Genomic DNA, 11,707 nt, shown 5'->3' with positions numbered 1-11,707 from the left:
GGAAGGTCCCCACTTGGGCTGCCGTGCACTTGTTATTGTGTGGTCACCGCAAGTAGTTGAAGCTGCTACTCCTCCCCATGGTCTCGATTTCTAATCCTGGTCAGGACTGGAGGTAAATGTTGCCACCACTAGATGAAGCCTCAGCCTCAGCTGGTTATGTCTATCCTGATGGTGTATATAGATATTTGACCTTTTTCTTTTTAAAAGAGGCCCCCACAGAGGGTGATATACAATGCATCACAAGGCATCACAATGTTATCTAACTTTAAAGCTAAAGTTTGCTGATCTTCCTTTGGACAGTTTTTGGTTATCTGTTGCCAAGGAGTTCCCCATTCTGGCCAACAAAGCTATTTTGACATTGCTCCCATTTTCAACCACATATCTATGTGAGCTGAGCTTCTCAAGCTTGACTGTGATAAAAACTAAAAACAGAGAGAGACTGAGAACTGTTGAGGAAGAGCTTTGTGTGTGTCTTTCTACCATTCCTGCCAAGATATCCCTTTTGTGTTCATCGAAACAGGCCCAGGTTTCACACTAAGTGAGTATAAATGCATTTAGAAACTATATTATTAACTATATGTATAATATGTACTGTGTTAGAGTGTCATTTTGTGTCATTTTGGTAGGTGGTGTGCCCCAGGATTTTGTAAATGTAAAAAATGTGCCGTGGCTCAAAAAAGGTTGAAAATGACGGCTGTAGATAATAATATTATGAAATTTAAGCCTGATGCCATGATTAGATGGGACTTTTGGGTTTTCCAAAACGGATTTGTGTTAATTTTGCAATGAGAGGAGCATGAATATTTACAAATAATAGAGCAGCTTGTTGTTCAGCAAATATTCACATTCTTTCTTGTTGCTTACTTCGTAGGAAGAGTACAAGTCTCTATTTCATTGATTGTGGATTTAGCCATGCTACTTGTTTAGGTCAATAAGACATTAGCTCACATAAGCTGAATAGAAACCTAGCATGTGCTTGCACAGTTAGGTTTGCCTTATTGTGCTCCACCTTTTTTTTACCACGAGAAAAGTATACCTCAAGTAACTGTTGGTTCCAAGAAGATGAGAGACCCATGAAACAAATTTGACACCAGTCCAAAACTTTCATTCAAACTCAAGGAGAGCCAGCCATGGATCAATGGCATTGAAGCCAATATGCAGATAGATGAGTGCAAAATATTTTTTAAAGTACTTTTTAAGCCACTGGGTTTTGGGGTGATGTGTTGCAGGGGATTAAAGAAACCCACAATTGAAATATATACTATCTTGCCCCTTGACTTGACTGTCGCTACACCAATATCCATGTTTCTGACTCTTGCAATATACCCTAGCAGCACTATTCCTTGATTGTCATTCCAATTCAAGGGAGGCTGCTTGCTTTGGCATGGACTTTGGAGTTAGACTCAGAAGAATTTGAACCTCAACTTGGTCATTTTCTAGTTGTACTCTTTTCTCCAATGACCCATTCTTTTTGAATTTCAATTTTCTTATCATAAAACAAAAAAGTTTATACTTAATTCATACAATTAATGTGAATATTAAATAAAATATACAAAATCAGTCAGCAAATGATTATTCTGTCTTTAAAATATAATACAGTCAGGCCCTGGCCGGTTGGCTCAGTGGTAGAGCGTCGGCCTGGCATGCGGAAGTCCCGGGTTCGATTCCCGGCCAGGGCACACAGGAGAGGCGCCCATCTGCTTCTCTACTCCTCCCCCTATCCTTCCTCTCTGTCTCTCTCTTCCCCTCCCGCAGCCAAAGCTCCATTGGAGCAAAAGATGGCCCGGGCGCTGGGGGTGGCTCCTTGGCCTCTGCCCCAGGCACTAGAGTGGTTCTGGTCACGACAGAGCGATGCCCCGGATGGGCAGAGCATAGCCCCCTGGTGGGCGTACCGGGTGGATCCCGGTCAGGCACATGCGGGAGTCTGTCTGACTGCCTCCCCGTTTCCAGCTTCAGAAAAAGACAAAAAAATAATAATAATAAAATATAATACAGTCATCCCTCGTCATATCATGTTTCACTTTTCATGGTCTCACTATATGGGGGATTTTTAAATTGTATATATCTAATTTTGTATCACTGATTTTTTTGCTATATCATGGGATTTTGCAGTATATAGGTATTTTTATATATCATACTTATTATTTTAATTATTATTGCAGTAAAATAAGCACTTTCTAGCCTAAAAAATTGAAAAGAATATAAAAACATAAAAATATTAATTAAAACATATTAAAAATATTAAATCAAAATAAAACTTTAAAATATATATAAATAATAAAATAAATATAAGGTCACTACCTTGCGGATTTTCACCTATCTTGAAGGGGGTTCTGAAACCTAACCTCCATGATAGACGAAGGACCACTGTATATATCATAAGAGGTTCTGGATATAAAGAATTTTATTTCATGAAGTTTGAAGGCTAGCCAAGAATTCATACATAAAGCAATTTCAAAAAAACTAATTAAAAGAAACATATGATATGTTGATTCTCATGAGTCTAGCAAAGAAGTCAGGTTTGAAATTTTGTGTGAAAGAAAAATGAATGTCCAACCAACTCACATCAGATCACACAAGACTGAACCCAGACCTATCGGAACAACATCCATTGCAGAACACTTGGAGACTGGATCAGTAGCAGGTATGTGGGCCCCATTTCCCATTCATCCTGTGCTAGCGCATATAAATGGAATCTGGCCAGACATCAGACTTCAGGGAGAAGGCAAATTCTTGGGGAGCTGTTAAGCTGCATGATTAAGGAGGAACCAGCTTATTTAATGGTTTGATCAGAAGGGTATAATTATGAATATGATTAGGGCCTTACCCTGCAAATTTGATGTTTTAATTTAGAATAACACAAGCTCCTCTTTTGTTGTGATCGAGTTGTTGGAGTTCAAGGTTTACACTTGCTGATAATGAAGCAAGCTGGAGGAAGAATTCTCCACATTAATATTCATGGTTGGGGCTGGGATCCAAGCCATGGAATTGACCAAGATTGATTACCTTATTCTTGCTGGATTCCATAGAGCTTTGCAGGAGGCTTCCTTACATGACAGCCTACAGAAAATCAGTGATGTACAAGTTATCCCTTACCTTTTAGTCTGTGCCCCTGATCCTAAGGAGTGACCTCTAAGCATCAAACCACTCTATCAGTAACACTCAGCATTTCAAACTATAATGTCTTGTATATTGTACCTATTTTATGCACATGATTTATTTCTGCTATTGAATTATGAGTTCCTTGAAACAAAAATGTTTATTTCATTTATCCTTTTATCCCCAATGGCCTATTGTATCAAATTGGTACTCACTAAATTGAGATAAATTAAATAAATTCACAAAAAAAATCAGATGATACATTTTACTTACTTATAGTGCTTAAACATATTTTATACATTTTGAGTTCTTGGGGTCTAGAAAAGTTGTTTGTTATGTTATTATGTTCAACAGGTAATTGTGGAGAATGTCAATGGTATATTTTTATTCTAATTTTAGTCAATTAAGGTATACAGATACTCATTACAATGTAAAAATACACTTTAAAATTATCTTACTATAAATATTCCATATTCAAAATTATGGATTAAAAGTATATTTTTCATCTGCGTCTCATCACTGAACTAGAACAACTTTTTTCTTTTTCTTTTTTCTTTTTATAATGTAAGTTTTCTTTTGTGAGAACTCTTTCAGGATCTTATTTAATCTTTCTTTCCCTCGATTGTACTATGTTATTTATTTGAACTATGCCTCTATGTAAAATACTCGAAATAATTATTTAAAGACTCTATTACCATTTTTTATTTTCTAATAAGATTTTCCCAAATCTGATGCAGTAAATTTAGGTGTCTTTCTACTAAATTCTCATATTCCTTACTTTAATGTTTTCCATATGGTGTTTCTCTCATTAGTCATGGGATTAAATGGAAAGGCAATTGTTGCTTATAAACAAGAATTGTTTATAACCCAAGATAAATAGGGTTTTCATAAGACATTCCTTTTAAGACACATTTTATTTCTCTTATTAGTCATATTTTTTTAAAGAAACTATTTTATATTGTAATGTTCTTGATTTCTTCATTCTATCTGCAGATATCAAAAGTTACACACATAAGACAACATGAAGAATTCCCAGAAACTGAAGATTCAGATTCAAGATTACTTATTAAATACTTTTTAGAGAACAGGGCTTTTATAGGGTGAGGAGAATATGTGGGTAAGATAATTGAACAAACTTATCTTAATCTTTATAACACACTGTTTCCAACCTCATTGCCTCTTATTCTTGCAGCTTCCCTGACACCAAAGCACTTACCATTTGTTCAGTGAAAATTTAATAAAAGGAGAAAACTGCTATGTTATTTTCCCAAATGTTTACTGTGTGCATTTCTCATTTGCCAATGTTTTGATTGGCAGGTTTATATGACCCTGGATTTTAATTTTATATAAAATTTGATGGGAAGTATATTTTAGAAGTCATAATAAAAAATGACTGCAGATCCTGTATGCGTTTTTCTAAAGAAGCTTTTGTTTCCCAAATTGAATTTGATAGTCCTGGGACTCAGTGCAAGGAATATGCACTAACAGACCACAGTCACTTTTGCTATTTGTAGAAATAAATAAATCGTGAACTCTTTTAAACATTACTTTCATGAAAATAATTTTGGCTCATTTTTGTTTTATTTTTATAAATTTCCTAAAACCTCCTGATTGCCTTTTTCTTTTGGTGTTTTTAATTTTGGGGGTTTATTGACTACCTTTTGTCTAGACAGAGTTTAGTGCTATAGGGACAATGGTTATAAAATAACTGAGCCATTTTCATTATTAACTTATGATTATTATCTTCAAGACTTTCTGTTCTATGTTCTCAAGGTCCTAGCTACTCCATGTGTGGTCCACGGACCAGAGCACTGGCATCACTGGGCAACTTGTTTTAAACGTGAAATCACAGACCCACCACAGATCTCCAAATAACAGTCTGCATTTTAACAGAAACTTCTGGAAATACATATGCTTTTCAAATTTTCAGAAGCAGTACAGAAGCTAAATTGGTTACATATTTTAAGATCGTTTCCAAACCCTTTTATCGGCTGATTTTGAATGCTTCTCATGCCCCCAAATTAGCTTCACGTACCATCAAGTTCACATGCTCTGCTTTTCCAGTGTTAGAGAAGGAATTTTTCATTAGAGTAGAGTGAAAGAGTGTCATGCATTTGTAGCCAATGTAAAGCTACTACCTTTTGTAGCATTGCTTCTTTATTTGAACTATCTGAATGGAAAAATTTCCGAAAGGCATTACTCATTTCTTAATCTCTGAAAATAGGGTGTACTAAAAATAATTTAACTTTTTCTTAAGAAGTACCAGTTATGATTATGAACCTCAATAATAGCACTGCTGGGAAAGAGAAATGAACTTAAAAGTTAGTGCATTATTCAGGCTTAATCAATCTTATATGACTTTCTACAGACTGCTATGTTGTTTTAATTGATTTGTTTCTTAATTTTATTGCTTTCTCCTTTCCCCATAGTACTGTCACATTCTCACTAAGGTTCACCTCTCTCAATGGAATACCTTCTTCTCACTCTTATAACTACTTCTAAAATAGTGTAATTTTTCTACTCACAGTTCTGTCTAATTGAAGCAGGTTTCTCTTTCTTGGTTTTTTGGTGTTTATTTTTGGATTTGTCTAGCATTTTTTCCTTCCTTGTGTTTGCTTTTTCCTTGTTCTACTACTTATCACGTCTAAATATTTTAGTATCTTCAATTGCAACATTTAGGCCATCCACATTCAGGTGATACATTCTGATTTCTATTTACTGTCAATTTATGTACTGTCCATTGAATTGTTTTATGCTACTTGTTCTTTCTATTCTTGCCTTCTTTTTTAAAAATAAAGTTACTTTATTTATCTGTTTCACTCTGAAACTTATTCTAAAATTTTAATATTATTTTAATGATTACTTTAGATTTAACATGAACCTTAGATTTATTGACGCCGTATAAAAACTAATAATTAATGTTTAATTTTAGACTTATAAAAAGTAGTAATTTTAGTACTTTCCCAATGATGCTAAAATTTTATAAACTTTAATTTCATTTTTATTAATGTTATATAATTATTGTTATGCATTTAATTTACATATATTTAAACTTCTCATACTATTTTGTAAATTGTTATGCTTATAGATTGTTACTGTATTGTTATGTCCAGTCAATATCCACTTATAGTTTTCTAGCTATTAATATTTACCTTTTTTGTTGTTCTTTATTTCTTGGGGAAATTTTATATTATTGCTAGATATATATTTCTAGATTGGCAATTATTTTTTCTCAGCATTTTATGATGTCATTCCATTGTCTTGTGCTTTCATTATTTCTATTAATTAGTCAGCTGTTCATTTCATTGCTGCTCTGTTGAAGGCAATATATCTTCTATGGCTACTTATAATATTTTCTCTTTCTCTTTGGTTTTCAGTTAGGTTACTTTAAGTTTATAACTGTGTTTTTTCTTTACATGTGACTGGCTCAGACTTATAGAATTTCTTGAATCTGTGGGTTGAATTTCTTTGTCAGTTTTGAAAAAATAATTTCAGTATTATTTCTAAATATTGCTCATGTTTTTCTTTCTAATGTTTCTGGGACTCCAATGACACAGATGCAGAGCATTTTTATTTTGTCATATAAGTCAAGAAGTTTTATGGGGACATCTATACTTAAATGGTATAAAGTTGTCTGCAACAGAACTATGCTGCTTCAAAGCTAATTAGGAAGACAATAAAAATAAGAAACCATTATTTTCTCTGGCCTGTTGGCTCAGTGGTAGAGAGCATGTGGATGTCCCAAGTTTGATTCCTAGTCAGGGCACAGAGAAGAAGTGATCATCTGCTTCTCAAACCCTCCCCCTTCTCTTTCTCTCTCTATCTTTCCCCTCCAAAAGTCATGGCTTAATTGGTTCAAGCAAGTTGGCCTTAGGCATTGAGGATGCCTCCATGGCCTTGTTTCAAGCACTAAAATAGGTTGGTTGCTGAGCAATGGAGCAATGGTTCCAGATGGGCAAAGCACCACCTGATAGGGGGCTTGCTAGGTGGATCCTGGTCAAGGCACATATGGAAGTCTGTTTTTCTGCTTCCCTGCCTCTCACTTAATAAAAAAAGAAACAAACAAGAAAGAAAGAGAGAAAGAAAGAAAAAGAAATAATTAGTTGAAGAGTACTTTTGAGTTGCTAAGACAATAAAACTAAAGGAGCTAACAAGAGAAAACACAATCTTTAAAAAATGAGATTATATCTGCAGCCCCTTATAAACAGTATTTTCAGATTCTTGATATAGGCAAAAGGCTGAGAAAGCAGACTAAGAAGTTTGTACCCCTTACACATTTTATGGGTTGCTAAATCAAATAAGAGAAAAGTTGGGTTCCAAGATGGCGACTGAGTAGGCTGATGTTCCAACTGCCACCTCCCAGGACCAAATTGGATTACAACTTCATTGAAAAACAATCATCTTGAAAAACCAACTTGGGACAAAAGGAAGAGAAGTTTAAAACCAGAAATCACAGAAGAAGCCACTTCTAGGAAGGGCGGAGAAATGGAAAGAGCTGTTCCGCTCCCAGGAGCTAGTGGTGGCTGAGGGTCCAGAGACTCTCTCTGTGGGGAGGGTTGCCCTAAGAGGTGTGGGTGCTCAGCCCCAGGCCTGGAACCCCAGCCTAATGCTCAAGAACCTAGAAGAGATGCGCAGACAGCATTTGGCGGTGAAAAGAGCAGAGTTTCTGTCTGCAAGAAAGAAAAGGAGCTCTGGAGACTCAGGTTCCAATCTTAAAGGTCCCACACCAAAAATCTCATTCACTGCCTCTTACCTGGGGCTCATGTGGAGGGAGAGCTGAAAGGACTGGAGTTGTGTGAAGAGAATGTAAAGTTGGAGGCCCAGGGAGAGACATTGTAGGGGACAGCCACCAGAGCCCTTGTGCTGAGTCATCCTCTAATGCTGCAGTCACCATCTTTTTTTTTCTTTTTCCAAAGTTAGAAGTGGGGAGGCAGCCAGAAACACCCCTAATGCGCCAACTGTGATTCACCTGGCATGCCCACCAGGGTGTGATGCTCTGCCCATTTGGGGCCTTGCTCCATTGCAGTCAGAGCCATTCTAGCACCTGAGGTGGAGGCTGTGGAGCTGTCCTCAGCGCCCAGGCCAACTTTGCTCCAGTGGAGTCTCATCACCATCTTTCTTGGGCCAAGCATCCCCTTTGGTGGCACCAGCCTGGAGAAAAGCAACTGCTCCATCCTTGGGAGTCTCTCCTGTTCCAGTCAGGGTGAAGGGTCGTTCTTAGAGAACAGGAAGCAGGAGGCACATCAGTGATTCAATTTTCTGGTATTGAGGCTGGAGTTAGCCCCTCCCCCCCCATGCTCCTGAGTCTAAAACTGATGCTTTCACCTCATGGGAGACTCAGTTTAAACTGTCTGGAATACAGGCAGACCATACCTCTGGGTCTCAAAGGCCACACCCATAAGATTCCTGGGGTCACACTCTACTGAGGTCTGTGAAAAAAGTCTGAAACGACTGAGGGGCAAAGCCCTACCCACCACCCTTCCTAATCCCTAAATTTCTACAGGCTCTAGATTCTAGCACAGGTTTATTCAGCAGCCAAACCCAACAAGCAGCCAGCAGACAGAGGCAGCAGAAGGATGGACTCAGGGAAACTTGGTCTTTTAAATAAACTTTCCCCCCAAGCTGAGAGTGGTTAAAAGCCAGCCTAGTTGTGCAGCTGTAATTTCCATATGCACTTGGTCCTAGCAGAGGCAGCTGCAAACTCTGGATTGCTTGTAGCTCCCAGAAGGTTGCTGATAGCCAGTCACAGGCAGTATCTCCCACTTGTCTGCACTGGATTCCTAATAGGGAGGCCCATGGCTGGCATATCCAGTGGCCAGCTGCAGAGAGCATCGGTTAAGGATGAACAACCCAGAGTGGTATACTAAGGAAGGGCTCCACAGACCTGGCCCAGCTGAGGTGAGTTCTGCTCTCTGTGATCAGAACCAGCACAGCAGGTCATATGCATTGGATAAGATGGAGTTTCATAGTCAGCTGGCCTGGGTGCTGGATATCCTACTCTGCTGGGCTAAACACTGAAGAGGGAAGGGAGAGAAGCTTGGAGCATAGACATTTGAAGTGTGGGTTCCTGTGAGACAATCATTGGATTTGGTTGAGGGGCTTAGCCACTTTCTGAGTGGCACATCAGCCCCAGAAGAGGACTCTCTCAGTCTTCCTCCTTGAGACCAGGGTCTCATCAGCTGTAAGAACTTCTTCAGAGGAGACTGTGTGCCCCACTGAAGGAGAAGAGAACTAACAAGGGATAGACAACCTGTTTGAAGAAATCATAGCTGAAAATTTTCCTTACTTGATGAAGGAAAAAGTCACACAAGTTCAAGAAGCACAGAGAGTCCCATTAAAGAGGAACCCAAAAAGGCCTACACCAAAACAAATCATAATTTAAATGCCAAAGTTAAGAGACAAAGAAAGAATACTAAAAGCTGCAAGAGAAAAGCAGCTAATTACCTACAGAGGAGCTCCCATAAGGATGAAATTAGACTTCTCAACAGAAACGCTTGAGGCCAGAAAAGATTGGCAAGAAATATTCAAAGTGATGCAAAACAGGAACTTACAACCAAGACTACTTTATCCATCAAAACTATTGTTTAAAATTGAAGTAGAAATAAGAAGTTTCTCAGACAATAAAAACTCAAGGAATTCATTACAACCAAACCAGTACTGCATGAAATGTTAAGAGGCCTGCTGAAAAATAGCAAAGGAAACAAAAAAAAAATCAAGAAAAATAGGAATGTAGATTCAAAAAATAAAATGGCAATAAATAAGTACCTGTCGATAATAACCTTAAATGTAAATGCATTAAATGTTCCAATCAAAAGACATGGGGTAGCTGCATGGATAAGAAACAAGACCCATACATATGCTGTCTACAAGAAACTCACCTCAGAATAAAAGATACACATAGACTGAAAGTGAAGGAATGGAAAAAAGTATTTTACACAATGAAATGAAAAAAAAAGCTGGAATAAATATAATTATATCTGACAAAATAGCCTTTAAACAAAGGTTATAGCAAGGTTTAAAGAAGGTCACTACATAATGATAAAGGGAGAAATCCAACAGGAGGATATAACAATTGTAAATACTTATGTGCCTAATATAGGAGAACCTAAATATATAAAGCAGATTTTGATGGACATAAAGGGCGAGATCAACAGCAATACTATAATAGTAGGGAATTTTAATGCCCTACTAACATCAATAGATAGATCCCCTAGGCCAGCGGTTCTCAACCTGTGGGTCACGACCCCGGCGGGCGTCGAATGACTAAAACACAGGGGTCGCCTAAAGCCATCGGAAATACATATTTTATTTAAAAATGTATTGTATAATAAATATGTATTTTCCGATGGCTTTAGGCGACCCCTGTGTTTCGGTCGTTCGACCCCCGCCGGGGTGGCGACCCACAGGTTGAGAACCGCTGCCCTAGGCAGAAAATTAGCAAAGAAAGAGCAGCCTAAATGACACACTAGACCAAATGGTTTTAATTGATATCTTCAGAATTTTTCAGCCCAAAGCAGCAGAATATAAATTCTTTTCAAGTGCTCATGGTACATTCTCTAGGATAGATCACATGTTAGGACACAAAATGAGTCTTGATAAATTTAAGAAGATTGAAATCATATCAAGCATTTTCTCTAATCAAAATGGCATGAAACTAGAAATCAACTGCAATAGAAAAACTAAAAAACATTCAAACACTTGAAGGTAAAGAGCATGTTACTAAATAATGAATGGGTAAACAATGAGATCAAGGAAGAAATAAAAACTTTCTTTGAGGAAGACAAGATGGAGCTGCAGTAGGCGAACGTACCAACATCCACCTCCCAGAACCAAAGTGGATTACAAATGAATTTTAAGAACTATCATCTGGAAAAACCAACTTTGGACTAAACTAAGAGGACACTTCAACCAAGGAACACTGAAGAAGCCACACCGAGACTGGTAGGAAAAGCAGAAACATGGAGAGGGCTGCCCTGCTCCCCGGAGCAAACGGCAGCTGGGAGAGACTTGCGTGACAGGAAGTGAGTTTAGCAGAGAGGGGAGGGTCCTGAGCCCCAGGAACAAAGCTCCATCCTGCAAGCCCCAGAGCCCAGAAGAGGCATAAAAACAGTATTTAGCTGGAAACAAGTCAGGATACTCTTTGTGAGAAAGAGTCTGATTTCTCAGACCTAGGATTCTTCTTAAAGGGACCGTGCAGAACACCTCTCTCACAACCACTCACCCAGGGCTCTGGGGGATGGGGAGAGAGAAGAATACCAGAGCAGCAGGAAGAGAGTGTAATCTAGGAGGTACAGGGAGAACCGTTTTGGGAGACAGCCACCCTAACCCGTGGGACGAGTCACTCCCCAAATCTGAAGTGAATATTTCCCCTGGAAACAGCAATACCAGCAAAGGGAAGCAGGACACCAGCCAAACAAGCTCCCCCACAGCACTCAGAGCAGAGTCACTTAGAAGGAGGGAGCTTTTGGGACTATAGAAGTGAGTGGTAGGGTCTGAGCTGCAGCGCCCCCACCCACATGGCTGAGGGCTTGCCCGAGGGGGGGCAGCAGTGGGATGCAGATGGGTGGTTCTGTCGGCAGAGGAGGAAGCCTGCTGGCTGCCACTGGAC

General features: G+C 38.5%; 1 non-coding gene across 1 annotated transcript; it reads left to right on the top strand.

The window, feature by feature from the left end:
* The first annotated feature begins 1,603 nt into the window (after nucleotides 1-1,603).
* Nucleotides 1,604-1,679, top strand: TRNAA-GGC (transfer RNA alanine (anticodon GGC)). The gene has a single exon. It is a non-coding gene; the product is annotated as a tRNA-Ala (tRNA).
* The last annotated feature ends 10,028 nt before the right edge of the window (nucleotides 1,680-11,707 follow it).

The sequence above is a fragment of the Saccopteryx leptura genome, chromosome 7, assembly GCF_036850995.1.
Source record: "Saccopteryx leptura isolate mSacLep1 chromosome 7, mSacLep1_pri_phased_curated, whole genome shotgun sequence".
NCBI lineage: Eukaryota > Metazoa > Chordata > Mammalia > Chiroptera > Emballonuridae > Saccopteryx > Saccopteryx leptura.
Note: the sequence above shows the minus strand (reverse complement) of the source record. Positions and strands in the feature narration are given on the sequence as shown.